At 39.5% G+C, this 26,938-nt stretch overlaps 1 protein-coding gene across 7 annotated transcripts in view; it reads left to right on the top strand.

Moving 5' to 3' along the window:
* The window catches only part of ESR1 (estrogen receptor 1), a 469,479-nt gene that overhangs the window by 108,087 nt on the left and 334,454 nt on the right, over positions 1 to 26,938 (top strand). For 6 of the 7 annotated variants that reach the window (XM_030928659.1, XM_030928653.1, XM_030928655.1 and 3 more), the window contains one exon: positions 3,162 to 3,586. The exons of the other annotated variant lie outside the window; for it this stretch is intronic. The gene's annotated coding sequence lies outside the window, so the exon portion shown is untranslated. The remainder of the gene's footprint in view (positions 1 to 3,161; positions 3,587 to 26,938) is intronic. 7 annotated transcript variants of the gene reach the window in all.

Below are 26,938 nucleotides of genomic sequence, written 5' to 3'. Positions count from 1 at the left end.
AGTCGGTGGAAAACTCACTGAAGAAAGGGTCTATATTGCAACAAACAAGCATCTAGAAATAGAATATTAAATATCCCTCCTCTTAAAAGTCCATTGTCCAATTCAGACTTCAGCATAATGTACTCTCCTGTCTTCTTTTCTCTGTATTTCCATCTTGAGAGCAGTCCTATTCTCTGTGTCCTGCCTTTGTTGTCTTATGAAGAATATTTTGGCTTATCCTTTGTTTTGTTCTCTCCTTCCTGGACCTATTATGGTAAATGTGGAATTTGCAAATAGGCTTTTGCATTCCCCAGCCTGCTCCCTTAATGTCTCTGGTGAGACACTTCTTTGAGTCCTCTGAGGCGAGTTGCTGCCCCCCAGCACTTGCTCTTCCCCATAACAGTAAACGCACTGCACATACTTATTCCACAGACTGCTGTGAGAACTAGATGGAGGCTATGTGCGAAACTACAAGCTCTTGGTAAAGTGCTAGAGAAACTGGTAGACACTGTTATTATGATAAGACGTTCAGAAAATAATGGATCGATTAAAGTTTCACTTATCTATTAAAAGATATAAAACTCTATGATTGAGACCTTTATGGAATATTGGAAAATATTTATGTATGCTTATTAGCATACTGATATGTTTCAGTACACATTTCATGGATTTGTGGTTAAGGATGTTACTTTCAAGAAGGTAACTATACATCACTCTATACTAGCATGCTGTTCTGTTCTTGAGAAATAGTGGCTGGGCAAAGGGTATGGGAACATTTCTTAATGTCTCAGCTAATACCATTTTCCCACTACTAATTATTTAACACATGGAAATGTAGGTCAAAGCATTAAAAAAAAAAACTAGAACAGCAATACGTTGGTGGTTGTCAGATGTTCATTTAAAATATTTATGTTTTAGCCTTATTTTGAATACTTCTTTTTCATATATATTAAATATTTAACTAAAGAAAATAATAATCATTTTCATGGAATACTTTAAAATAGTAGAAACAATCATGAATAGAAATGAAGATTAGGCCTATATTACCCTAGACTCTGTCATTCTTATTCCTAACCATTTACATAGGAATTTAGATTCACCCACTTCTCTTTCTTAGAATAAGATTCACAGGTTTTTGGGCATATTCCCATTGCATTCCTGACTGGGGAGGTGTTCAAATCCCTGCTTTTCTACTCCTCAGCCCTGTGACCCTGAGCAATTTCTGTGGCTCACTTTCCTCATCTGTAAAATAGGATAATAGAACACATGCCTTTAACATTGCAGTGATCACACGAATCAGTCGATGCAAAACAGTAAGCCCTCAATAAATGCTAGCTATCATTATCATTTCATAGCAAGCCCCACCATGGATGTGTCATGTGACCTGAAGCAAATTTAAATTCTCTGGATTTCAGTTATCTCTCAATGAAGGAATTAGGCTCCATCAGTGGTTCTCAAACTCAAGTGAGTATCACAATCACCTGGAGGCTGTGTTATGACGCTGAAGGCTGGGCCCCACCCTCAGAATTTCTTACTCAGTAGATCCAGGAGGGAGTGCAACACTTTGCATTTCTAAAAAGCTCCCAGGTGAAGTTGATGGCTGACCTGGAGACATACCTTGAAATTCCTCTGCTTACTCTAAACAAAACAGTGCTTCTTTATCTTGAGCGAACGTCAGAACCCTCTGGGGAGGTTAAAAGTCCCAATGAAATCACAACCTCTGCAGATGGTAATCAGATCTTAGTGGCTTTTAAAGTTCTCCAGGTGCTTCCATTGAGCAGCTAAGGTTGACAACACTTCCAAGACCGCTTTCAGGTGAAAAAGAACTATCATTCTAACTTAAATGAAGGAGAAAATGAATTTGTGATTCTGACACCATTATCTACTCGTTAATGCATGGGCTTATCCCATGAGAAATAAACATTTACTAAGGTGTATGCATGTTTGTAGAGCATCCATTGGGAAGCATGTTGTACAGCTTGTAGTAAAACAGCATGGTGCATGCTGAAACTGTTAGAGACTTTGCAGGTTATTTTTTATAAATTAGTTTTGCTGGTGTGCTGTTTGATTATTGGAGAGTGGTGTGAACATGTTTCTATGCATCCCAGGGGGTTGCTATCACCTTTAAGGGGCCTCTTTAAATCCCAGCTCTTTCATTTACAAATTCTATGACCTCGGATGAGTTTCTTCACTTTTCTGTGCCACAAGTTCTCAGTAAAATGGAGATAATTATAGAACCTACTTCATAGAACTTTGAGAATCATACAGGTAAAGTTATTTTATGTAATTAGCACTCAACAGTGACCATTAATAATCTAACGTTTTAAAATATATGAATAGGCCAGATGCAGTGGCTCACACCTGTAATCCCAGCACTTTGGGAGACTGAAGTGGGTGGATCACTTGAGGTCAGGAGTTCAAAACCGGCCTGGCCAACATGGCTAAACCCGTGGTGGTGTGTGTCTGTAGTCCCAGCTATTCAGGAGGCTGAGGCAAGAAAATCGCTTGAACCCAGGAGGCGGAGGTTGCAGTGCGCTGAGATCACGCCACTGCACTCTAGCCAGGGTGACAGAGTGAAACTCCATCTCAGAAACAGACAAACAAACAAACAAACAAAAATTAATAGTTTAAACACTTTGAACATATTTCAATATATAAAGATATGTAATTTTTATTTTAAATATATTAAAATAGATAAGTTTAAAATACATAAAGTAAATATAAAAAATTAATGTTAAAATGTTCACTGAATGTTTACTTTTTTCTCTGTATCACTAAAAGCAATTTATTGCCTTCTGTGTGATGTAATATCTAGAAAACATGCCTATGTAATTTCCAAATTATAACCACCGTGGCTCCTGGACAAGCAGGACTATATCTGATTTTTTTTTGTATCTTTGTCACTACCTGTCACTCTGAGATCACTTGTTGTCTTTCTGTATGTAATCACCTCTAGGTACACTTCTTTCATTATTTCTGCGCATTCTCTCCATTTGGCTGCATTCTTCTGTGCATTCTTTTCTCCCACGTTGGAAAGAAATATGCATATTGAGCCATTCCAACCCCTAAAGGCAAAAATCACTAGCCAGTGTAGAAAGTGAAAGCAAGGAAGTTTTTGGTTATTGTTGCTGTAACTTTTTGACATGCGTACATATGTGTGTCTTTTTTTTTTTTCCCCCTAGGGGTGAAATGGGGGTGGCGTTAGTCAGGGGTTACTGACAGGACCGGTGTTCTCTACTGTGGTGGAGAGACTAAGACTGGGAAAGATTCTCCAAGGCTGGGAAATGCAGACGTCCAGTCTTGAAAAACAGTTCGTGGTTGGTCCTTATGTCAGAAGAGGAGTGTATTCCCGGAAGAAGGCCCACAAAATATACCCAGAGCCCAGGTGCCTTTCTAAGACGAACCAACATTCACTCACAAGTTCAGCTAATATGTGACAGAAACACAAGAATGAACAAAACTCCTGACTTGAGCTTACAGCTGATGGGAAGCTTGGGGACTGGACAGAGAATTAAAATACAACGTGGTTAGATACAACTTACCTGCGCCAGAGGAGTGACGGAAGGCTTTTGACGGGAGTGATGCCTGGAGGATGGGAGGGCGACAGGTAAGTTAGGGGGCCGGGAAGGGGAAGGGCGGCCATGTGGGTAAAGGGAAGGAGGCTAAACTCAGCAGGGAAACAGGCAGTTCCCTGTTGCTGGAGCAAAGCGCGGGGGTGTGGCTCTCCTGTCTCTGGTTTGCTGTCAACAGGCGAGATTGGCAAGTAGGGCGACCAACCGGCCTGGTTTGCTCAGGATTGGGGTTTCTTGGAAGGTGGGACTTTCAATACTAAAACTGGGACAGTCCTGGGCAAACAAATCAGGACGGTTGGCCATCCTATCTTTGTGTGGGCATCTGCCAACTGAGTCATGGGCCTGTCTGGTTTATTTATTTATTTATTTTTCTGCCCGAGTAACAAAAGAATATGTTAAACTTAGGGCGTATGGAAAAAGAAAGAGAGAGGAGATAGGATTTTTATGTCATAGATTGGAAGAAGACACCCTTGATGAAGGAGGTGTTTTTACTTTGGAGAAAGACTGCTTCAGCCGCGAAAGCCAAGGGGTGGCACCACAGGGAGAAGTCTGCACTGCGCTTGTGAGGACGGCCAGTGGGAGACTGCTGAGCCCAGGGAGTCAGTCCTTGCAATGAAGATATAGTCTGGGGGAGATAATGCCGGAAATCGATGGAAGAAGTGGAACAGGACACAAATTTAGTGGAGTTTCTTTACAATGTGTGCTTCCTGTCACCAGTTCATTAACCACGATAAAAACGGTTATGTTGTTACATTCATCAAGATCCAAATTATCTACCATTTTAAGATGTCTGGCAGTCACAGTGATGATCACTGAAGACCGAAGAGATCATTTCCTCTAAAAATTATGTTACATTAACCCATACTGGCATCAGTGTCTGTTACATGTTTGCTTTAATTTTGAGGTCAAATACGACATTTGTAAAACTAGCACTTCATGTGATTCTATAAGCGCTAAACAACTAAACATATTTACTTCATTTTTTTGTGCCTTTGAATCAATTAAAACAGTGCTGTACAATAGAAATCTGTCAGTCACACGTGTCATTTAAAATTTTCTAGTAATCATATTAAAATAGTAAAAAGAAGCCAATAAAAGTAATTTTAATAATATATTTTGTTTGACATAATATATCCAAATATCAATTTCAACATGGTCTAAATATAATAGTTATTAATGAAAAATGTTACATTCTTTTGGCTTTGTACTAAACATTTGAAATGTGGTGTACGTTTTTCACTTATAGCATATGCAATTCAGATGTTACATTTTTATTAGGAATATTTAATCTGTAGATAGATATCTTAAAATTTACATTTGAAAAAATAGATTCAGACACATAAGTTGTTACAAGCATACTTAAAAGTTTTCAATGACTGACTTGAGTGTCAGTTTTAAAATTTAAATCAATGAAATTAATTAAAATGAAATGAAAATTTAGAAACTCTATTCCTCAGTCACACTAGCTACATTTCAGGTGCTTCATAGCCACAAGTGGCTGGTGGCAGCTGGTATTGGACAGCAAAGAAGTAGAATATATTTGGAGTAAAAATTTAAAAGTGGACACATTGTGTTACTCTCGTTAGCCATGCTATTGCTATTTTTTTCCTATACCTAATTACAACCTTAAGATCCAGTAAGTTCTCCACCTTTTTTTAAAGCATTAGTTCCGTGTCCTCCCTGTAGATGGCAGCACTTTCTTCCTAAAACTACAAGGAGGAGGAGTTGCCTGGGCTTGTCACTCAGATTCTGGCACTTTTCATAGAAAGAGTCTGAATTATCTGGAAAATTCTTTGGTAGCATAGGTCAGAATCTTTTCAGCTCTATTGTTATTCTGCACAGATGGCTGTTGATTATGAAAACAATCTCTCAGCCTCTAGTCCAGGATATTACTCATTCCTCAGTTCAAGAAACTCTAGGATGAGAGGAGAAAGGGGTTCAATTACAGAACTGTTACCAAAATGCATTGGTTTATGCATATCTATGTTTTGGAAATGGTGACTCCAAGAGACACTTAATAAAACTTTTCAAAGTAGATGAGAGACAGTTTTTCCCTCGCATGCTGTGGCAATATTAATAATCTATGTTTTCATTTTCCACTGGACTTTGTAATTGAATTTTAAGGAATGCATACAGGGCTTCATATTTATATATAAGATATCCATATCCAGTGTTGAAGAAATTAACAATAAAAATATTTACCTGTATAAAATTCGTGATTTTTGAAGCACCCCTCTCTTCCCCTTCGCACTGCGTTTGTGGTAGGAAAACATGAGATAAGGAACGAGGTACTAACGACAAAGAAGGAGCAATTCAGAGGTAGATTTCCTGAGGACCAACGTACATTTTGGCGTAGCTCATGAGGACTCTCTGATACTAAACTCTAATAAATGGTGGTTTGGTGTCTTGATTGCTTTTGATTGACATTTAAAAATTATAGGTGGGAGGCCGGGCGCGGTGGCTCAGGCCTGTAATCCCAGCACTTTGGGAGGCCAAGGCGGGCGGATCACGAGGTCAGGAGATCGAGACCATCCTGGCTAACATGGTGAAACCCCGTCTCTCCTAAATATACAAAAAACTAGCTGGGCGCGGTGGCGGGTGCCTGTAGTCCCAGCTACTTGGGAGGCTGAGGCAGGAGAATGGCGTGAACCTGGGAGGCGGAGCTTGCAGTGAGCCGAGATCGCGCCACTGCACTCTAGCCTGGGCAACAGAGCGAGACTCGGACTCAAAAAAAAAAAAAAAAAAAAAAAAAATTACAAGTGGGCCAGGCACTATGGCTGGTGCCTATACTTTGGGAGGCCCAGGCCCCGCAGATTGCCTGAATTTAGGAGTTCGAGACCAGCCCGGCCAACATGGTGAAACCTGTCTCTACTAAAAATACAAAAGTTAGCCGGGCATGGTGGCAGACACTCGAAATCTCAGCTACCCAGGAGACTGAGGTGGGAGGATTGCTTGAGCCTGGGAGGCGGAGGTTGCAGTGAGGCAAGATAGCACCACTGCACTCCAAACTTGGTGACACAGTGAGACCCCATCTCAAAACAAAACAAAAAAATTAAAAATTAAAAAAAAAAAAAATCACACGCCTTTTTTTTTTTTTTTTTTTTTTTTTTTTTTTTTTTTTTTTTGAGACGGAGTCTCGCTCTGTCGCCCAAGCTGGAGTGAAGTGGCCAGATCTCAGCTCACTGCAAGCTCCGCCTCCCGGGTTCACGCCATTCTCCTGCCTCAGCCTCCCGAGTAGCTGGGACTACAGGCGCCCGCCACCTCGCCCGGCTAGTTTTTTGTATTTTTTAGTAGAGACGGGGTTTCACCGTGTTAGCCAGGATGGTCTCGATCTCCTGACCTTGTGATCCGCCCGTCTCGGCCTCCCAAAGTGCTGGGATTACAGGCTTGAGCCACCGCGCCCGGCCAACACACGCCTCTTTTTTTACTCAATCTGTTTTCCAAATAAAAAATCAAGATTCTATTTGAATTTTAATAATGATTTTGCTTAGTTTTATAGCTTGAATACTATAGCAAGTATAATGTCTAAAATGCTGTGATTTTGACTTAAGAAAAAAATTTACAGTTTTCTTAATATACTCTTTAGTTCTTTTAAACTCTAATACATGAAATGCATTGCTAATGAGGGTAGGAAGGGGGAAAGACTGGGGAGAAAGAGAGCTAACTTATCTAGCGATAGGTACATGTCAGAAGCTGTAATAGGTTCTTTTGCATGTGTTTACTTACATTACCTTCTCTAATCTGCATTGCAATTTTTTCATAGACAAGGAAACCTAGACTTAGAGAAGTACAATACCTGTCATCTTGTAAATGACAGATATAGTTGAGAAAATCTACTGAAATGGTTTAGCTTCTTATCTTTCTAGACAACATATAAGGACTTATTCTATATGAAGACATCTGAGAAATGAAAATATGGTTTCAGGTTCATAGAATCTTTTACACCATGTATTTCTGGTTCTCTTTCTTCTGTTCAGACCATTCTTTCATCTGTTTCTTTTGTCTTCTTTTCCAAAATGTAGCAATTGCCCCAGATTCAGTACTTGTCTCCCTTCTTAACAATCACATCCAATCCCATGGCCTCAACCATCTTCCCATGCATATAATTTCCACATTTACAGCTTTATTCTCTTGATTAGTCAGGATAAGATAATTGCTGAACAAATAACAGCACATATCTCAGCCTAAGAGAGTAAAAGTTTATTTCTCTCTCATGCAAATTCTATTGCAGATATTCCCCACCTCCTTCTCTAGGTGGTACTCACAATGCAATGACTCAGGGAACTAATCCTTCCATCTTAACCTATTTTAGGTCTTAGACCCCTTTAGCAGTCTGGTGAAGCCAATAAATCTCCTCTCAGGACAGTTTCTAAATGTGATAAAAGAAAAAACAGATATAGTGATAGATCTAATAATTAAAATTCAAAGTTAATTTCAAATTAGCGACAGTTAAATATATTTCAAGATGTCTGCACCGAATACAATGTGATATGTAATGTATGTGATTTATCTTGGTGACAAAGACAATGGTATTGCTAACACTATTATAGCTGCCATCTGTATTCACAAAGGGAGATGTCAAATTCCAGTTAAAAGAAAGATTTCTTCATCCAAGTTCATAGGACTTCCTGAATGGTACAGACGCTAAGGTCTAGTGGCTCCACAACTACCAAAGCCTTCTTAGCGTTCTCTGCTGGAGCTTGTGCATTCAATTGACTGACAAGCAAAGAACTTGCAGAATAATAGGAGACATTTGTTGGGTGGGGGAAGCAAACCTAGAAGTGGCATATACCCCTTACAATTATAGCTCTATGCGCTAGAATAAGTTATATCATCCCTCCTAGATATGAGGGGACTAGGAACTGTACTTCAGCTGTGTGTCCAGGAAGAAGGTAAGGTATGGGGAATGCAGAGCAATAATTGTTTGAAGCAAGAATCATCAGTGGATGCTAAAATTACTGAGGGAAAACAGGACCAGAAACAGGATATTTTGAAAGTCTCAAAGTTCCTCCACATAGGATACTTATTAATTGCAAAGGGCAAATAGTAACTTTACAGAGAGGAAGAAATCTGGCAGACACTACCATATCCAAGTGATCAAAGGTGACATCAGTAGTGGGACACATTAACATCATGTGCTTCTGATATGATGCACAAAGGAGAAACAACCTCATTCTTGTGATGTTCCTGCCAAAAATCCATAACCTGAAAGAGACATCACAAAATCCCCAAATGAGGGGCATTCCACAAAATAGTTGGCTAGAACTCTTCAAAATTGTCAAGGTCATGAACTGTTCCAGACCAAAGGAGGCTAAAGAGACATGAATCTTCAGTGCAAGTACAATCCTGAATTGGGTCTTGGGTCAGATAATTGGCCTTAGTAAGACGATTGGCAAAATTTGAATAAGGTCAATGATTTGAAAATAATACTACCTGTGTGAATTTCCTGATTTTGATCAAAGCACTGGGATTAAGGTAAAATATAAGACCTTGTTTTTGGAAATACATGCTGATATATGCAACTTATTCTCAAACATCTCAGAAGAAAAATAGATAGGTTCATAGATAGAGAGCTGGATGACAGGATAATAAGCAAGTGTGATAAAATGTTAGCATTTGGGAAATGTAGGTAAAAGTATATGGGAATATCTTGTACCATTTTCCTAACCTTTCCTTTAAGTTGTAAATTATTTAAAAGAAAAACAATAACCCTGGCTCTTGTAAAACTAAAGAAAATGGTCCATCTCTTCCTATGCCTTGCGTTTTCCTGTTGGTCAAAGAACGTTTGGTAGTGACAATCTGAGTTGGTCACTGATGTTCTAGTAAATTCAGAATATAACTTCCTGGCCTATGTGGAAAAATATAGCTCTTCATATATTAATTCATTTTCCTGACAGCACGTTTCTGTGCTTTTATGTATGCATACTGCCTAGTAATGTGCACACCAGTCCTGCAGATTCTGGAACATTTTATTATCTTGATATTGACTTATACATTTAGGTAGATCTGAATAGCAGAATTGTCAGTGGTTTCACCAAGACCTCATCAGGAAATCTGGACTTGGAAGTTTACTTCTGCCAGGCATCTCTCCACACTGGCTTCTGGGCCCACAGAAGAAAAGATCTAATCAAACTCATTTGTTAACAAAGGCTTATAATATTGAATAGCAGCTTCCAGGAATCTAAGAAAATGTTCACTTTTATTTCTGACCAAGGAGCAACTATTATAGTCTTCTTATACGAGTTCGAAGTGATGACTTGGTGTTAAACTTATTCTAATTCTCAGTAGCCCTGATCTCAACTCTAATCACATGCACACACACCCTCTCCCAACCCCGTAAGTGTGATTATGGCAAGGGGAAAGTTGAAGTGGGGTGAATGGTGAGTAGTGGAATGACAGAGAGCATTTAGGGTCTGTAATTGACAGGGTTGGTGATTGACTGAATGAACACTGAATTTCTAGGCTAAAAGTAATTAAATGTGGATGATGCAGTGAGATAGATAACACTAGCAGCAGGATAGACTGGGCTATGCAGGGGCTAGATCATGTGTTTGGTCTGGAATATACTAAGTTTGAGGTTTCTATAAAATGTCCATGTGAAGATGTCCAATTTTGAGTTGGATATTTATTTATGTTTCCATTCCCATCAATCAATAAGTTTTAGAGGAAATAAGATTGTAAGATTTTTTTTGAACAACAGGAAAGGAAGACTGTAGTAAGATATGATGGCATAATGGTATATGGAAGAGTTTTAAATAAAAGTTAGTCGGGCATGGTGGCATGCGCCTGTAGTCCCAGCTACTCAGGAAACTGAGGCAGGAGAATCGCTTGAACCCGGGAGGTGGAGGGTGCAGTGAGCCAAGATCACACCACTGCATTACAGCCTGGGCAGCAGAGTGAGACTCCATCTCATAAAAAAAAAAAAAGGGATGAAGAGGGATGAGGAAAACTCAAGTTATATTAGCCTGAATGGAATAGAGGAGTGGAGAGATGGGCATGATAGGTGAATTAAGAAGGAAATTCTTTGCCTCAGCAACCAACTCAGATGCTTTGTGAATCTAAATTATGTGTTGACATTCTAGCAGATCTTGGATAATTCACTTCAACATTATGTGCTCTTAATTTTGCATTTATAAATAAGAAAATATTATGCAATACTTGCCATACTTTTCTAAAAGCTGAACTCAGAATGTTAATGAAATTAAAATGGGAAAGCTATTTTGCTTAGGAAGATATTTTGTTATAAACATTTCTTAAATGAAAAGGCTCTAGAAATATTTATTATATAGAATTTAAAATACTGTCATCACTAATAAAGGCAGGCATAATTCCAACTATTTCATAACACATCAGTTATTAAATATAATTGATTTATAACTGTAACTAATATGTAATTTAATATAACCCTAATTCAACGTTTAACCACCTGAAGCTGGTTAAACGATGAAGAAGAATCTTAAAATCGGCCACTTCTTTCCAAGAGGTAAAGGTGATATGTGATTTGGTCTATACATATAAAGCAAAGGAGAACTAAGCCAAGATTTAGAATTTTAGGCAAAAAGTGTTTATGGTATCATTAAGTGGTTACATATGTAATTTTACTATTATAAATATGGCTGAGTCTATTTTTTTCAAAGATTTTGTCGCAATGGGAGACAAAAGAAGTTTAGACAGATGAAGACTCTTTCTAGAAATCTATCTGATCTATCAAATTAGACCTGGAGATAATTAGTTTGACAATTTCAGTTGTCTCTGAGCAAAAGAATAAGACACTAAAAGTGTTCAGATGAGAGAGAAAAAAGTTTGAAGGGGAGAGAAAGAAGAACAAAAAGAAAAAGGAAACAGTAGAAATATAAAGTACCTAAACCAGTGAGACGCCACAGCTGTGCACCAGCGGCGTGGTGGATTACAGTAGAGTTTTCTACAGAAGTATTGTAAATCACCGGAAAATAGTGTCCAACTTATTTGCTTAAAATTTTCAGTTAATGTGCTCCAGCAGCATTCTGTAGACAACGACTCTCACTCTCCCCTTATTATGGAGGCAGAGCTGTTTCTCTTTGTCCCGTTCTCCAGCCTGTGATATACTTTTTATTGCTCAAGAGCTATAGAATTGTCTCCATGCCTATTGTTGTCTGCCTGATGGGAATTCATGTAATTGAAAGCGTTTATCCTCTCTTAGTAGAAAAATTGGGCACTTGGAGGTAATGAAAATCCCCCACCTTTGTCCACGGCACAGGAAATATTCTTCAGTCTGCTTTGTTCTAAAGTTTCTACTTTTCCCAGTATAACCTGTTGAAAATTGAGTTCTGCACGAGAAATACGGCTGGAATTTCTTGTGGCAGGCTGGCTGCTGGTGTTCATGTAGTTACACCTTTTGTTGTTATTTCACCACTGGTCAAAAAATAAGATTATATTTTTTCAAAAGAAACATGGAATGACATGAAGAAAGTCCTTAATATATCATGGAGTGAAAAAAAGCAAGTTACCAAGCAAATGTCAAATGGATCAGATTTTTTAAAATAAGCAACTGCATATCTATCATTTAAATATATATGTTTAGATATTTGCTTAATTATGAGCAGCGGTTACCTCTGGGGAGTGAGGTTAGGAAAAGTAAAGTGAGATTTTCACTTTTTACATTATACTTTTTACTTTACCCACTTCTGTATTGTTTGAATCTTTAAAATGAGCAAGTGTTATTTTGTAATTAAAAAAAAAAACAACTGACAAATAACTATGGGGAGTAAGAAATTACTTGGAATGGAATATGTTTAAATAATTAATTTGTTGATACACTGCTTGACTATTATTTCTTTTGCTAAATCAAAACTCCCCTGCTTTTCTCAGGAGGTTGTTTTGAAAAGAAGGGTAAATGTTTCTAATGAAATGAACAGCTCAACATTCCCACCTCCTGCCTAAATGCCTCATTTTGGTTTTGTTACTAACAAATGCTACACGCAAGGCTTTATGGTAAAGCAAGCAACGTGGGTTTCTAACAGGGCAGTACACACCCGTAGTTGCTGGGAAACTGTGCTTTAGTAATGGTGGACTTACCGAATTGGAGCAGGAATGGAGATTTGGAACAACAGGAAGTGAGGTACCTGTAGGGTCTCAATTGTCCTGGGCACTGTGACATGGCACCCAAATGTCATGCAAGAGTGGCCCTTCCAATGTATGCACCAATCTGAGTCTCTCCAAACTTTCTTGATTCCACCATAAAACAATGAAGAGAACAGCATTGCCAATAACTTTAGTAATAACTTTTGCATCATATTACAAAGGTTGGTGGGTGGCACTTTGTGTGGTCATGGGCATGTCCAAAAGAAGGGGGTGGTGGCTAGACTCAGTTCTCCTTTAGATTTTAAGGCAAAATTTAGCAAAAGCTATGGCAGATTCTTGCACTATTTGTCAAACAGACATTGTCTACTTTTCTGGGGATTTATGATTGAGGCCCCTTTTGAGTGGAGCTTTGAGGGCAGTGAGGCCAGAGAGACAGAAGGGCCAAGAAGGATGGGAGCAGCTGTGTGCTAGTGAGCAATTCAAAGTTGGATTCTGCTGACTGGAAAATCCCGGTTAGCAAATCAACTATCACAGACTTTATGTTCTTATCAGATGTGCAGCCTTTATAACATATCTGTAAATGCTAAAGGACTGCTCCACAGGGAGGTTGCAAAGAGGAAAGCTCTGGCTGGTTGTAAAGTGGACAAATTGTAAAGCCTTACTAGTAGGCTTACCTTTCCTCTCGGCTCATAAAAAAGTCCTCCTCTTCATTTGACTACACCTCAAATCTACTGCTTCTTAGATTACTAAACACTCTTTTCCTCCAGGATCTTAAAATCTCTCTGTTATAAGTTGAATTGTGTCCCCCTCAAAAATGATACATTGAGGTCTTAAACCCCAGTATCCTAGAATGTGGCCTTATTTGGAGGTGGGGTCTTTACAGGGGTAATGGAGTTAAAATGAGGCCATTAGTGTTGGCCAGTCCTTTTTATAAGGACTCCAGTATGACTGATGTCCTTATACAAAGGGAAAATTTGGCCAGAGACACACATATAGGGAGAAAGACATGTGATGATGGAGGCAGAGTGGAGGTGATGCTTCTATAAGCCAACGAACCCCAAAGATTGCAGCAAAGCCCCAGAAGCTACAGAGAAGCATGCAACAGGTTTTCTATCACAGCCCTCAAACAGAACCAACCCAGGCAATGCTTTGATTTTGGACTTTTACCCTCCGGAACTGTGAGACAATTCATTTTTGATGTTTAAGCCACCCACTTTGCGGTGCTTTGTTCTGGTAACCTTGGGAAATGATTCCACTTTCTCATCTGTGATCATAGGCAGGCCTTGCCACAATCTTCACTCATTCCTTCTATAGAAAGCTGAAAGTCTATGGACAAGGATAATTGCCTTGGCTAATGCATATGTTTGAAGGCAGCTGCTGGGAGGCAACTGGAGACTTTACCCTGGTCCTAGTGGAGAGGAAGTCTATAGGTGGAGGTAGGGAGCCTTCTTGGCTGGTAACCCAGTGACTCAGGTTGTTTGCTTACTCCAAGGATCTCTGTGCAAGTAGGCACCCTGGCATCTTCTCTTTTTCACTTGATTATGAGACCTGCTTGTTGTAGAGTAAACGGCAGAACTTAAGAATGGAATCTAATTACCTTAAAAGAATAATCTCTCATCTCCTCTGGTGGCAAAGGATTGGGATGTGGAGGTTATAGTTGGAAAATTGATCCCTAGGGTGAATTTCTCTTTGAATTGTTACCAATAATGTTATGGTGTTTGGTGGGTTTTAAAGAAATAAACACACCTAACATCCTTAATAAAGAGAAAGCTTTCTAAAATAAGAGTGAGGGACAGACTGGGACATGATGCTTTGCATGAAGTAGGGGAGAAATAAATATTTGTAGAGTTGGAATAAGTTAGATTAAACAGGGTTATTGTATGTAACATTATCATTAGGGAGTTAGAGAGGGTTTCTGGAAGGGTTTGGTCAGTTTTGACTTACCTTGCAATAAATTTAGACTATAATAACCATTTCACTAGTTTGTAAAAGGTACTAGCGACCAAAGATGGGGAATGCCACTCAATCTCACTAGTTCTACTTTCAAAAACCTGCTTTGGTCACATTGAAAGGTTCCATTTGGTGAAGTATAGCATATCACAGAAAACAATGGAGTTTGGAAATGAGGGAACAAATGGTTGTTTTGTGATAATGAATAACTTTGACATTTTGTTTGAAGTTAAGTTATGTTGTTTGAACTTTTCTGTCCCTGAACAAGGCATCATATGCCAAGAACAGGTAACCGTTTCTGGATCACTGGGGACTCATTAGTTATGGATGGTTAGTGGCACTACATTGTGGTCTTCCTTCAATACTGAAAACTGTAAGCAGCTTGTGACAAATTCTTACCTTGGTCCTCGCACAGTATTGGTAGGGCTGGGTTATTGTTGCTTTTGTCCACCAACTTCCAACTGTAGAAGTCTAGGATGATCACAGTAGTTAGAGATGATCAATTCAGATAGCTCATATTTAGGAAAAGTATCCTTCATCTATGGTGTTGAACATTTGTAGGATTACAATGAAAGAAGCCAAAACCTTTATAGATCTTTACTGGTACATTAACAGAATTAGCTGATTAGGTATGTAGAAAAAGCTTGGGACTCAAAGTTACCATTAAATAAATAACTATACATAACCATACTTTAAATAAATAACTATAACACTGTTATATAAATAACTAATTGTAAATAAAGAACTATACATTCAAACTGCTTTTCACTGCATTTGTCGGATTTCATTTTTAATATAATTTTAGTTGACTTACCCCTCATCTTACCTTAAGAAGATAATGAGTTGAGGTGGATCTTGAGCCAATGTCTAGTCCAATATAGCCCTTTGATTTGGGGAAAGATCAGACTACAAAGTTTATCTGCATGACTCCTCTCTGGGAAAGGACTGAAGTGGCAGGAGAGGTAAAAGAAGGAATCAGGACAAAAAAAAGTAGATGCTAAAAGGAAAACAGTCTGTCCCATGGAGAGGAAGTACCCAAAGGAACAGAAGAGCTCCACAATGGAGAGCGATACAAGTTGAGTATCCCTTATCCAAAACGCTTGTGACCAGATTATTTTGGCTTTGGGATTATATCAGATTTTGGAATATTTTCGTTATACCCACTCAGCATCCCTAATCTGAAAATCCAAAATCTGAAATGCTTCAATGAGTATTTCCTTTCAGTGTTATGTTGGCCCTCAAAAAGTTTTGGATTTTGGAGCATTTTGAATTTTGGATTTTTGGATTAGTGATACTCAACCTGTACTAGCATGTTAAAACAGCCCTAGAGGCGACAGCCTAGAGCAGTGGGCAAAGAGGTGCAAAATCTACAGAGGATGTTGTTCAAGGCCTGCTGTGCTAGGTCTCAGCACCAGAACTGGGCAGGGCAAGAAAAGTCAGGCCCAGAGGTCTGGTTTAACCAGAAGAGGTGCTGAATTTTGGGATCTGAATAGCAAGGGTTGTGGTCAGGAAGTCAGTTTCATATAAGAATGAACGTGAGTGGATCTTAAATCCCTGAAAGGAGGCAGAGAGAAGAATATAGAAAATGGGTGGACAGTTTTTGTTGCGAGTAAAAATGTTCAGGACTTCGGAGGCAGGAAGAGCAGGTAAAGCAAATTTGAGGAAAGAAGCTGGATCAGAGGGGATCTGAAAGCAGGAGTCAGAAACATCCATTGGAGGCCTGGAGAACATAAATGGGCAGTGAATAGACTGGAGAAATACTGCCTGGGTGGAAAGAAGCTGGCTCGAGTCCAAAACCACAGGCTGAAATATTAGGAAAAAGAGACCCAGGAATTCAGTATAGGAGGGATTTGTGAGGCAAGACCAGTGGTTCTTCCAGACATTTTCTCAGAGATATGAAAGCAGAGGCTGTCTGTTCTCGGCCCTCGGTGTGAGAAGAAAAGGGCTGACAGGAGTGCTTGGCAGTTCAAGCCAGTTAAGGAGCTGTGGGTGCTAGTGGCTATTAACTACCAGGGAATTAGCACTGCTGAATGAGTCCTCACGCAGCGGCAGGGATAGAATGTTGCATTCAGAAGACTGGCCACGGAGGCCAGGTGGCGTGGCTCACGCCTGTAATCCCAGCACTTTGGGAGACCAAGGCAGGAGGATCATCTGAGGTCAGGAGTTCGAGATCAGCCTGGTCAACGTGGTGAAACCTCGCCTCTACTAAAAATACAAAAATTAGCCAGGCTTGGTGGCAGGTGCCTGTAATCCTAGCTACTCGAGAGGATGAGACAGGAGAATTGCTTGAACCCCGGAGGCAGAGGTTGCAGACAGCTGAGATCACACCACTGTACTCCAGCCTGGGCAACAAAGAGTGAAACTCCATCTTAAAAAAAAAAAAAAAAAAGAAAGAAAAGAAAAGAAAAGAAGACTGGCCACAGATTGGTTTGGTTGGAGAAGGCATTTTTCACAGGGAGACATAAGTGGGTTTGACGGGATGGGCTAGCAGGCAGACATTCAGGTTTTATGGGATAGGCAAAAAGGTACAAAATGGTATTATTTTGAGGGATGTGCATGGCATCTGAGAAAGGTTGATCCAGGCTTGTGTGGAAGCTGGCTCTGAGCATAAAATGCCAGAGAAAGGCTTGTATAACTCTGAAGTCTTTTCTTTTCTTTCCTTTCTATCTTCTTTCTAGAACGAAAGCATGGAATGAAAGAACAGAGTCTCTCTCTCGGTTCTTTCTTCTTCTTTCTTTCTTTCTTTTCAGGGAGGGAGGGGGATCTCTCTCTTCTAGGGCGGGCTGTAGGTGCTCCAGGGAGTTCGGGATCGGGCAGGCTTCAGGCGTGGATCGTTCCTTCCATCCGGCTTCCGATGGGGTTAGTCTTCACCTACGGCACATGCTACCTACCCGAATACTTTTCTTTCTTTCTCTTCTTTCTTGCTTTCTTTATTTCCTTTCTTTCCTTCTCTTTCTTCTCTTTCTTTCTTTCTTTCTTTCTTTTTCTTTCCTTCCTTCCTTCCTTCCTTCCTTCCTTCCTTCCTTCCTTCCTTCTTTCTTTCTTCTTCTTCTTTTTTTTTTTTTGAGACAGAGTCTTGCTCTTGCCCATGCTAGAGTGCAGTAGTGTGATCTTGGCTCACTGCAACTTCCACCTCCCTGGTTCAAGCGATTCTCCTGCCCACCCTCCTGATTAGCAGCAATTACAGGTGCCCGCCACCACACCCAGCTAATTTTTTGTATTTTTAGTAAAGATGGGGTTTCACCATGTTGCCCAGGCTGGTCTTGAACTCCTGACCTCAAGTGATCTGCCCACCTCAGCCTCCCAAAGTGCTGAGATTACAGGTGTGAGCCACCGCGCCTGGCCTATTTTCTATTTTTTAACCAGTACCAAGTAAGGGTATTGGTTAGGGTTGAGGCAATGGAAATGTGAAAGAAATGGTGAGTTAGGTATTTCACTGGACACATATGGAGAATGCTGGTGATTTAATGCAGAGGGAGTTGTGGTTAAAAAGGTTAATGTAAGAAGGGTCATGTGGGGACTGGAAATCACAATAGGGAAACAGAGGCCAGAATGCTGAACTCATAGGAAGTGGGTGACCATGAGTGAATAAAATGTACAATAGGGTTGAGCATGGTGGCTCATGCCTGTAATCCTAGCACTTTGGGGGACTGAGGCAGTTGGATCACCTGAGGTCAGGAGTTTTAGACCAGCCTAGCCAACATGGGGAAACCCTGTCTCTACTAAAAATACAAAATTAGCTGGGCATGGTGGTACATGCCTCTAATCCCAGCTACTTGGGAGGCTGAGGCAGGAGAATCACTTGAACCCAGGAGGCAGAGGTTGCAGTGAGCCGAGATTGCACCACTGAACTCTAGCCTGCGGAACAAGAGCGAAACTCCATCTCAAAAATAAATAAATAAATAAATAAATAAATAAATAAATAAATAAATAAAATGTAAAATAGACTGTGCAAAACCAGGAAATGTACATCTTGACACTTAACTACCCAAAACGCAATTGGTTCCTCGTCTGATTTTTAAAAGAAGTTTCCACTTTCCTCAGAAAATCACGACAGTCCTTGTTCTCAATTTCTTTGTTTTTAAGAAGAGAAATGTATGATTTCACTTATATAAACTACCTAGAATAGGCAAATTCACAGGGTTAGAAAAGTGGAATGGAGGTGACCAAAGGTGGAAAGGATGGGGGATTGTTCAACGGGTACAACATTTCTGTTTGGAATGAGGAAGTTCTGGAAATGGACAGTGGTGATGGCTGAACAGCACTGGGAATGTGCTTAATGCCAGTAAATCGTATACTTAAAAATGGCTAAAAATCATGCATTTTATGTTATGTATATTTACAACATTTTTTTTTCTTTTTTTGAGACAGCGTCTTGCTCTGTCACCCAAGCTGGAGTGCAGCAGTATGATCTTGGCTCATTGCAACCTCCACCTCCCGGGTTCTAGCAATTCTCCTGCCTCAGCTTCCCAGGTAGCTAGGATTACAGGTGTGAGCCACCATGCCCAGCTAATTTTTGTGTTTTGAGTAGAGACGGGGTTTCTCCATGTTGACCAGGCTGGTCTTGAACTCCTAACCTCAAGTGATCTGCCCACCTCGGCCTCCCAAAGTGCCGAGATTACAGGTATGAGCCACCATGCCCTGCCATATTTACAACTTTTAAATCATAAGAAAGAAACCACTAATGCTTTGACAACTGTGAGATTATGATTTGTGGAAATTTCTTTATGTGATTAAAACAGAATTTTTTTTGCAAAAAAAACTGTTTTTATTGTCATGCAAGTTCTCCTGGGTAAGCACCTTCAGTCTTGTTTTGTGCACAGTGTACAGAGCAGCAGTCGTATATTGCTAAAGAAAGTCTATTTTTTTCTTGTAAATTTCTTTAAGTTCCTTGTGGATTCTGGATATTGACCCTTTGTCAGATCGATGGATTGCAAAATTTTTCTCCCGTTCTGTAGGTTGCCTGTTCACTCTGATGCTAGTTTCTTTTGCTGTGCAGAAACTCTTTAGTTTAATTAGATCCCTTTGCCAATTTTGGCTTTTGTTGCCCTTGCTTTTGGTGTTTTAGTCATGAAGTCTTTGCTCATGCCTATGTCCTGAATGGTATTGCCTAGGTTTTCTTCTAGGGTTTTTATGGTTTTGGGTCTCACGTTTAAATCCTTAATCCATCTTGAGTTAATTTCTGTATAAGGTGTAAGGAAGGGGTCCAGTTTCAGTTTTCTACATATGGCTAGCCAGTTTTCCCAACACCATTTTAAAAATAGGGAATCCTTTCCCCATAAGGATATGAACAGACACTTTTCAAAAGAAGACATTTATGCAGCCAACAAGCATGAATAAAAGCTCATCATCACTGGTCATTAGAGAAATGCAAATCAAAACCACAATGAGATACCATCACACACTAGTCAGAATGGTTGTTATTAAAAAAGTAAAAATATAACAGGTACTGGTGAAGTTGCAGAGAAATAGGAACACATACACTGTTGGTGGGAGTGTAAATTAGTTCAACTATTGTGGAAGACAGTGTGGCGATTCTTCAAGGATCTAGAACTAGAAATACTGTTTGACCCAGCAATCCCATTACTGGGTATATACTGAAAGGATTATAAATCATTCTACTATAAAGACTCATGCACACGTATGTTTATTGCAGCACTATTCACAATAGCAAAGACTTGGAACCACCCCAAATGTCCATCAATGTTAGACTGAATAAAGAAAATGTGGCACATATATAGCATGGAATACTATGCAGCCATAAAAAAGAATGAGTTTATATCCTTTGCAGGGACATGGATGAAGCTGGAAACCATCATGCTCAGCAAACTAACACAGGAACAGAAAACTGAACACTGCATGTTCTCACTCACAAGTGGGAGTTCTTTATAGAACATATATGCACAGGGAGGGGAACATCACACACCAGGGCCTGTCTAGGGGTTGGGGGTCAAGGGGAAGGATAGCATTAAGAGAAATACCTAATGTAGATGACAAGTTGATGGGTGCAGCAAACCACCATGACACATGTATACCTGTGTAACAAACCTGCACGTTCTGCATATGTATCCCAGAACTTAAGGTATATATAAAAAAAAAAAAAAAAAAAAAAAAAGCCTGCCTTTTGCTTGGCAGTCCTCATTCCTTCCATCTTCTCATGTTTTCTTATTTAACTCAGTTGACAGCACAAGAGAATTACTTAGGAGAGTTCAAAAAACACCTATGACTGACTCCCTCAAGATTCTGATTTCCTTGGTATGGGGTAGGGCCTGGGCATGAATATGATTTTAAACTCCTCTCATGATTCTAGGTAGCCAGGGTTGAAAAATGCTGGATGTTCAAGTTTTTTTTTCTCTTCTTCCAAAAAGGTGAAGCCCTGACTTGGAAAGAATTCAAATGAGAGTTAGGCTTATGTTTGATGTCACTGATTCCTAAAGTTCAGTCCATTGATTCTTCTCATTCTCAGAAGAGCATTTGGTGTCAAAATCACACACCAAAACTGCATCTAACTCTCTTCAGTCCTGAAACTGTTTTGGTCACCCTGTCCATGTAATCATAGTGTTGTAGAAATTTCCAGCTAAATATTGTCTCAAACTTTTTATACCTAATTTTAAATCAAAATGTAGTACAAAATTATTAAATATAATGGGCTTTAAAACATTGAGATTTTGGTCATCTTTTTTTTTTTTTTTTTTTTTTTTTGAGACGGAGTCTCGCTGTGTCGCCCAGGCTGGAGTGCAGTGGCGCGATCTCGGCTCACTGCAAGCTCCGCTTCCCAGGTTCACGCCATTCTCCCGCCTCAGCCTCCGAGTAGCTGGGACTACAGGCGCCCGCCACTACGCCCGGCTAGTTTTTTGTATTTTTAGTAGAGACGGGGTTTCACCATGTTAGCCAGGATGGTCTCGATCTCCTGACCTCGTGATCCACCCGCCTCGGCCTCCCAAAGTGCTGGGATTACAGGCTTGAGCCACCGCGCCCGGCCGATTTTGGTCATCTTTTATGTAGAATGCAAGTACTAATGAAACTAAATTTTTTGTTTGCTTTCAAACTATACATTTCTTCTTAAACTTCTTTCAAGGTGGAATTTTAGAAGTAGAAGAATCCTTGAAGATTATTTTAATAGAATTCCTTAATTTTACAGATGAGGAAACTGAGACTCCTATATTAATTAATTTATCTAAATGTCTTAGTCCATTTTGTGCTGCTATGTGAGCATACTTGAGATGGGGTAATGTATATTGAACAGAAATTTATTGGCTCACGATTCTGGAGGCTGGAAAGTCCGATATCAAGGTGCTGTCATCTGGCAAGGGCCTTCTGGATGTATCTACATGGTGGAAGGCGGAAGGGCCAAAAGGTAAAATGTGGCTGAATTTGTGCTTCTATTATTGCATGAATCCCATCCATGAAGGTGGAGGCCTCATGGCCTAATCATTTCTTCTTTTTTTTTTTTTTTTTTTTTGAGATGGAGTCTTGCTCTGTCACCTGGGCTGGAGTGCAGTGGTGTGATCTCAGCTCACTGCAAGCTCCGCCTCCCGGGGTTCACACCATTCTCCTGCCTCAGCCTCCCGAGTAGCTGGGACTACAGGCGCCCACCACCATGTGTGGGTAATTTTTTTTGTATTTTCAGTGGAGGCGGGGTTTCACCGTGTTAGCCAGGATGGTCTCGATCTCCTGACCTTGTGATCCACCCGCCTTGGCCTCCCAAAGTGCTGGGATTACAGGTGTGAGCCACTGCACCAAGCCAGGCCTAATCATTTCTTACAGGCCCCACCTCTTAATACTGCTACAATGGCAATTACATTTCAACATGACCTTTGGAGGAGACAAAAATTCAAACCATAGCACTGAAGTTACACAACTAGTTAAGAAGAGAGAACCTGAGACTGAAACCCTGATGTTTTGACTCCCAATCCAGAATGTTTGATCTCCTAAATCCCACCGCTTTGCTGTTTCCATTCATTTCTCCTGTTTTCATCTATTTTCACCAAGAGGGCAAGATATTTGCTAACTGCTACACACCCAAATTGTATACCAGGCAGGTCAGAATGACTCTAACATTTTATTTAATGGAGCAGAATAAAATATCTTTCTACTAAACAGTGACAAGTGTTTGTTTTGAAAAAGTATTGTGCAAAAAAACAAAAAAACAAAAAAAACTGCTTTCAGCATAAGCTATATTTTACAAAATAAATTTACAGTGGGAACCGCAGAGTTATTTAGAGTGTCTGGTGTAACTGATTTTATTGTTACTCTGCTTTTTTGAAAAAGAAGTGTATGAAACAGAGGTGAGTAGTACTGAGGAAATAATAACTAAAATACTAAGGATGAGATGCACATGGGCAACGTTCTTCATTAACTGTAATGTGGTGGAGAAATGTATGTTCTAGACAGGTCAATCACAGAATTAGAAAAAGTTGGGATCTTGGATTGTTGAGTTCAAACCCTTAGTTTTAAAATTGAAGACTTCAAATTTTGATTGACTACAGATCAATCAACAACCTGTTGGAGTTGGAAACTTGAATCTGATTCTCCATCCTTGTTTGGGATATGAAAAAAAGGAAGAAATTTATGAGTTTTTTTTTTTTTTTTTTTTTACTTATGAAACTAATGTATCATCATGTGAAAATATGAAATAGAGAGTGTTAAAAATTATAAAGAAATAAGAATTGTATGTGTTTTCATAACCTCATTTTCTTACTTTACATAAGGTGGTAAGTCTATTTTGGAATTAATTATTTTTAAGAATAGCATTATAATTCAGTGTTAGATAAAGATTTATTTAACCCTGTCCCCTTTAATAAGTGTTTGGATTTTTAAAATTTGTTTCCAAGTTTTTGGTAAATGATGCTTCAATGGATATCTCTTTGTTATCTTAGTATGTATCTTAGATTAATTCCTCAAGATAAATATTTAAAGGTATGGTATATGTAATATTCTTGATGCATACTTCCATATTTCCCTCCAGAAATGTGTGCACCTATTTAAATATGTGTGGAGGTGCACATTTTAACACTCTTCATTATTCTGGCTGCCTTCTATAAATCAAGTTACCCTGGTATTATGGCTTTCCTCCAGAAATCTAATCATTTAAACACAGGAAGTGAATGTGTGAATGAACAATTAAGTGCTGGCCAAATGTGGAAAAATGTTAGGTGTAAATCAAAGGCAACTGAAACGTTAAATACACCTTCCATTCCTCTGTCACATCCATGCTCTTTCCCATACTCCACATCTGCTAATATTGGAAATAAACTGTAACGAACCAGAAATGTCTGACTTACTAGTGTGTTTAGGTGAGTTTTATTGAAACACTGACTGACCCCACCACTCTAACACCATTACCTTCATGTTTGTATCTTAGATTAATTCCTCAAAATAAATGTTTAAAGGTATGGTATATGTAATATTCTTGATACATACTTCCACACTTTCAGCAGCCACGTGTCATCCTGTGTCCCCCAAGGACACTGCAGTGACTTTCACAGTGACTTGTGCTGGGTTGAGGGGCAAGTGATGACTGAAATCCAGTCCCAGTCAGCTCCCCAAACCAAACCACCTTTACATGGTGTCTATGTGTAAAGGTGGTTTGCTTTGGGGAGATTGATCCCCATGGGGGATCAGCACCAGCCCTGTGTCTATCTCTTCTTCTCCTGGGGAGATGTTGGCTATTTTGCCAGCTGGAGAAGGGCATGCAGTTTGTTGTCAGGAGACGGGTTCTTAAGTGCCATGGTAAGTGTCGGGCAAGACAGGCAGAGGGAATCTCTCATGACTACAGGCATTTCATAAGCCCTGGTGTAGATGATAATTGAAATGGGTTGATTTCATAGTAGTCTAATACAGAGTGGTGCTAGAATCTCTGTATGTGCCTATTTAGAAAATAACTTCATATTTAATTCTTCACTTTACATAAAAGATATGTGTATTAAATACACCTTTTACTTTAGAACAGTTTTAGATTTTAGATTTAAATTGGGAAGACAGTAGAGATTTCCTGTCTAACACACCCAGCTCCCATATTAGTAACATCTTGCATTAGTATGGTATATTACAATTAATGAACCAATACTGATATTTTATTATTAACTAAATTCATGCTTTATTCCAATTCCTTTAGTTTCTACCCAATGTCCATTTTCTATTCCAGTATCCTATCCAGGATGCCACATTACATTTTGTTGTCGTGAGTTTCTCAGATTTTCCACGTTTTTGATGACCTTGACAGTTTTGAGGAATACTGGTCAAGCGTTTTGTAGAATGTACCTCAATTGAGGTTTGTCTCGTGTTTTTCTCATGATTAGCTTGGTATTACAAGTGTTTCAAGAGGAAGACCACAGAGATGAAATGCCATTCTTATTACATCATATCAAACGTATATTCTAACAATATGATTTATGACAACTAACGTTGACTTTGGCCAACTGGCTGGGGTAGTATTTGTCTAGTTTCTCCTTTGTAAAGTCCTTCTTTACCCCCTTTCCACACTGTGCCCTTTGAAGGAAGTCACTCTGCACAGCTCACAATGAAGGAGTGGGGAGCTATGCCTCTCCTCTTCGAGGGTTGTGTATGTACACAAATTATTTGGAATTCTTTTGCATGGGAGATTTGTCTATTCTCCCCCATTTATTTATTTATTGAATTATTTATATCAGTATAGCTTCATGGATATTTATTTTAGACTTTAGGTTAAAAAACAATACTACTTTATTTTATTGTTCAAATTGTTTCAGCTTCTAGAAGTTATATTTTTATGGAGAAGATTTGTTTATAAATATAAAAACACTTTAAAAAAACTAAGTCAACAGGATAAAATATTTTTAAATTTTCCTTAATGGGTGTTCTTTGTACCATGTTTCCATTGAATAACATTCTGATTGTCTGAAATCTAAAAATTAGTGTTTGTATTTTAAGCGCTAAGATCTGAAAGAAAGTCACAAGTTTCCCAGACTGAGTTAGACAACTTGTATCTTAGAGTTACGAGGAACACTTTTCCCATTCTTGCATTGTAACCAGTGTTACAGTTACAGAAGTGACCAGTGTAACTTCCCCTCCTGTGTTCCAGTTGCCAGGACTTATTTTAGTTCCTTTTAACATATCCTTCCCACCAAAGAGAAGTTTTTTGAACAATTTCCCCATGAGTGCTCCCCCTACCCCAACTTGTGCCTTTTATTCATGTCTTTATAATATTTATTGGTTGGCTAGTGCAATTGCAGAGGTTGGCAAGTCTCCAATTTGTAGAGCAGGCCAGTGGGCTGGAAACTCAGGCAGGAGTTAATGCTACATTCTGGGGGCAATATTTTCTTCTCTGGAAACTTCAGTTTTTGCTGACAAGCTTTTCAACTGATTGGGCAAGACCCACCCAATTTTGATGTTCCTTGAAGGGGAACTGTACAATCAGTTGACATTTAACCCAATCAGTCAACTGATTGCTGCTGTCAACCATATCTTCAGAATAGCTTCACAACAACATCTAGACTCATGTTTGATTAAATAACTGGGTGCCATAACCTTGCCAAGTTGACACCTGAAATTCACCATCACAGTGACCAAGACAGAAAGTATAATGAGCAGGAAAGCACCCCAGTGACAGGACAGTGAAAGAGGAGCCTGGAGATGGGGAGTGGGAAGAGTGATTTAGATGGAATGGTCAAGAGAGGTGGCATTTGAGCCGAGATGTGAAAAGATATGAAAGAAGGGAAGGAACCAGTTCTGCCAAGAATTTGCACTTCTACAATTTCCCGGATGATATTAATGCTGTTGCCCTGAAGCCCATACTCTGAAAACCACAGAGTAAGGGTACACCTCTGTTATTTTCCAATGAATCCTGAGAAAGCCCATTAATATTGCAGTGTGACCATTTTTTCTCAAAATTCCTACCTCACATGCTCTGAGGGGCTGGCAGCTGTTTTGGGAAGGTAAAATCTCAAGAGGGAGGCTTTGAATGATTCCAGGACAAAGTGAAGATAACATACTACCACAGGTAAAGTCTAGGTTTACTTGGAGGTGGCTCAAAACACAAATCCCATCAATTTTATGAGACATGAGGCCAAGACTCTGGGTCTTCACTCTGGGCAAGCCACTGAACTCATTAGAACCTCCATTTTCCCATCTGTACAAAACGAGGTGATAATGGATAAGCAATCCTGGACTGCGTTGTGGTAGTGCTATCAAGCAATGATATTTGTCAGGAAGGAGGTGTGATTCAAGTACAGGCACTTCGTTATCTGATGCCTGTGTGTTGAGTGTGAAGGAGGGGTTTATTATTCCTCTCTTCATGTCCTCTCTATTCTCAAAGTTTCTTACATGGGAGGAAAATTTTCGTAAGGTAAAGATCACAGCTACCCTGGGGTCAGACAGAGGAGTGTGCCAAGCTTGGT

The sequence above is a fragment of the Rhinopithecus roxellana genome, chromosome 4 (assembly GCF_007565055.1).
Source record: "Rhinopithecus roxellana isolate Shanxi Qingling chromosome 4, ASM756505v1, whole genome shotgun sequence".
NCBI lineage: Eukaryota > Metazoa > Chordata > Mammalia > Primates > Cercopithecidae > Rhinopithecus > Rhinopithecus roxellana.
The sequence above is the reverse complement of the archived record's forward strand: the minus strand, read 5'-3'. Positions and strand labels throughout refer to the sequence as shown.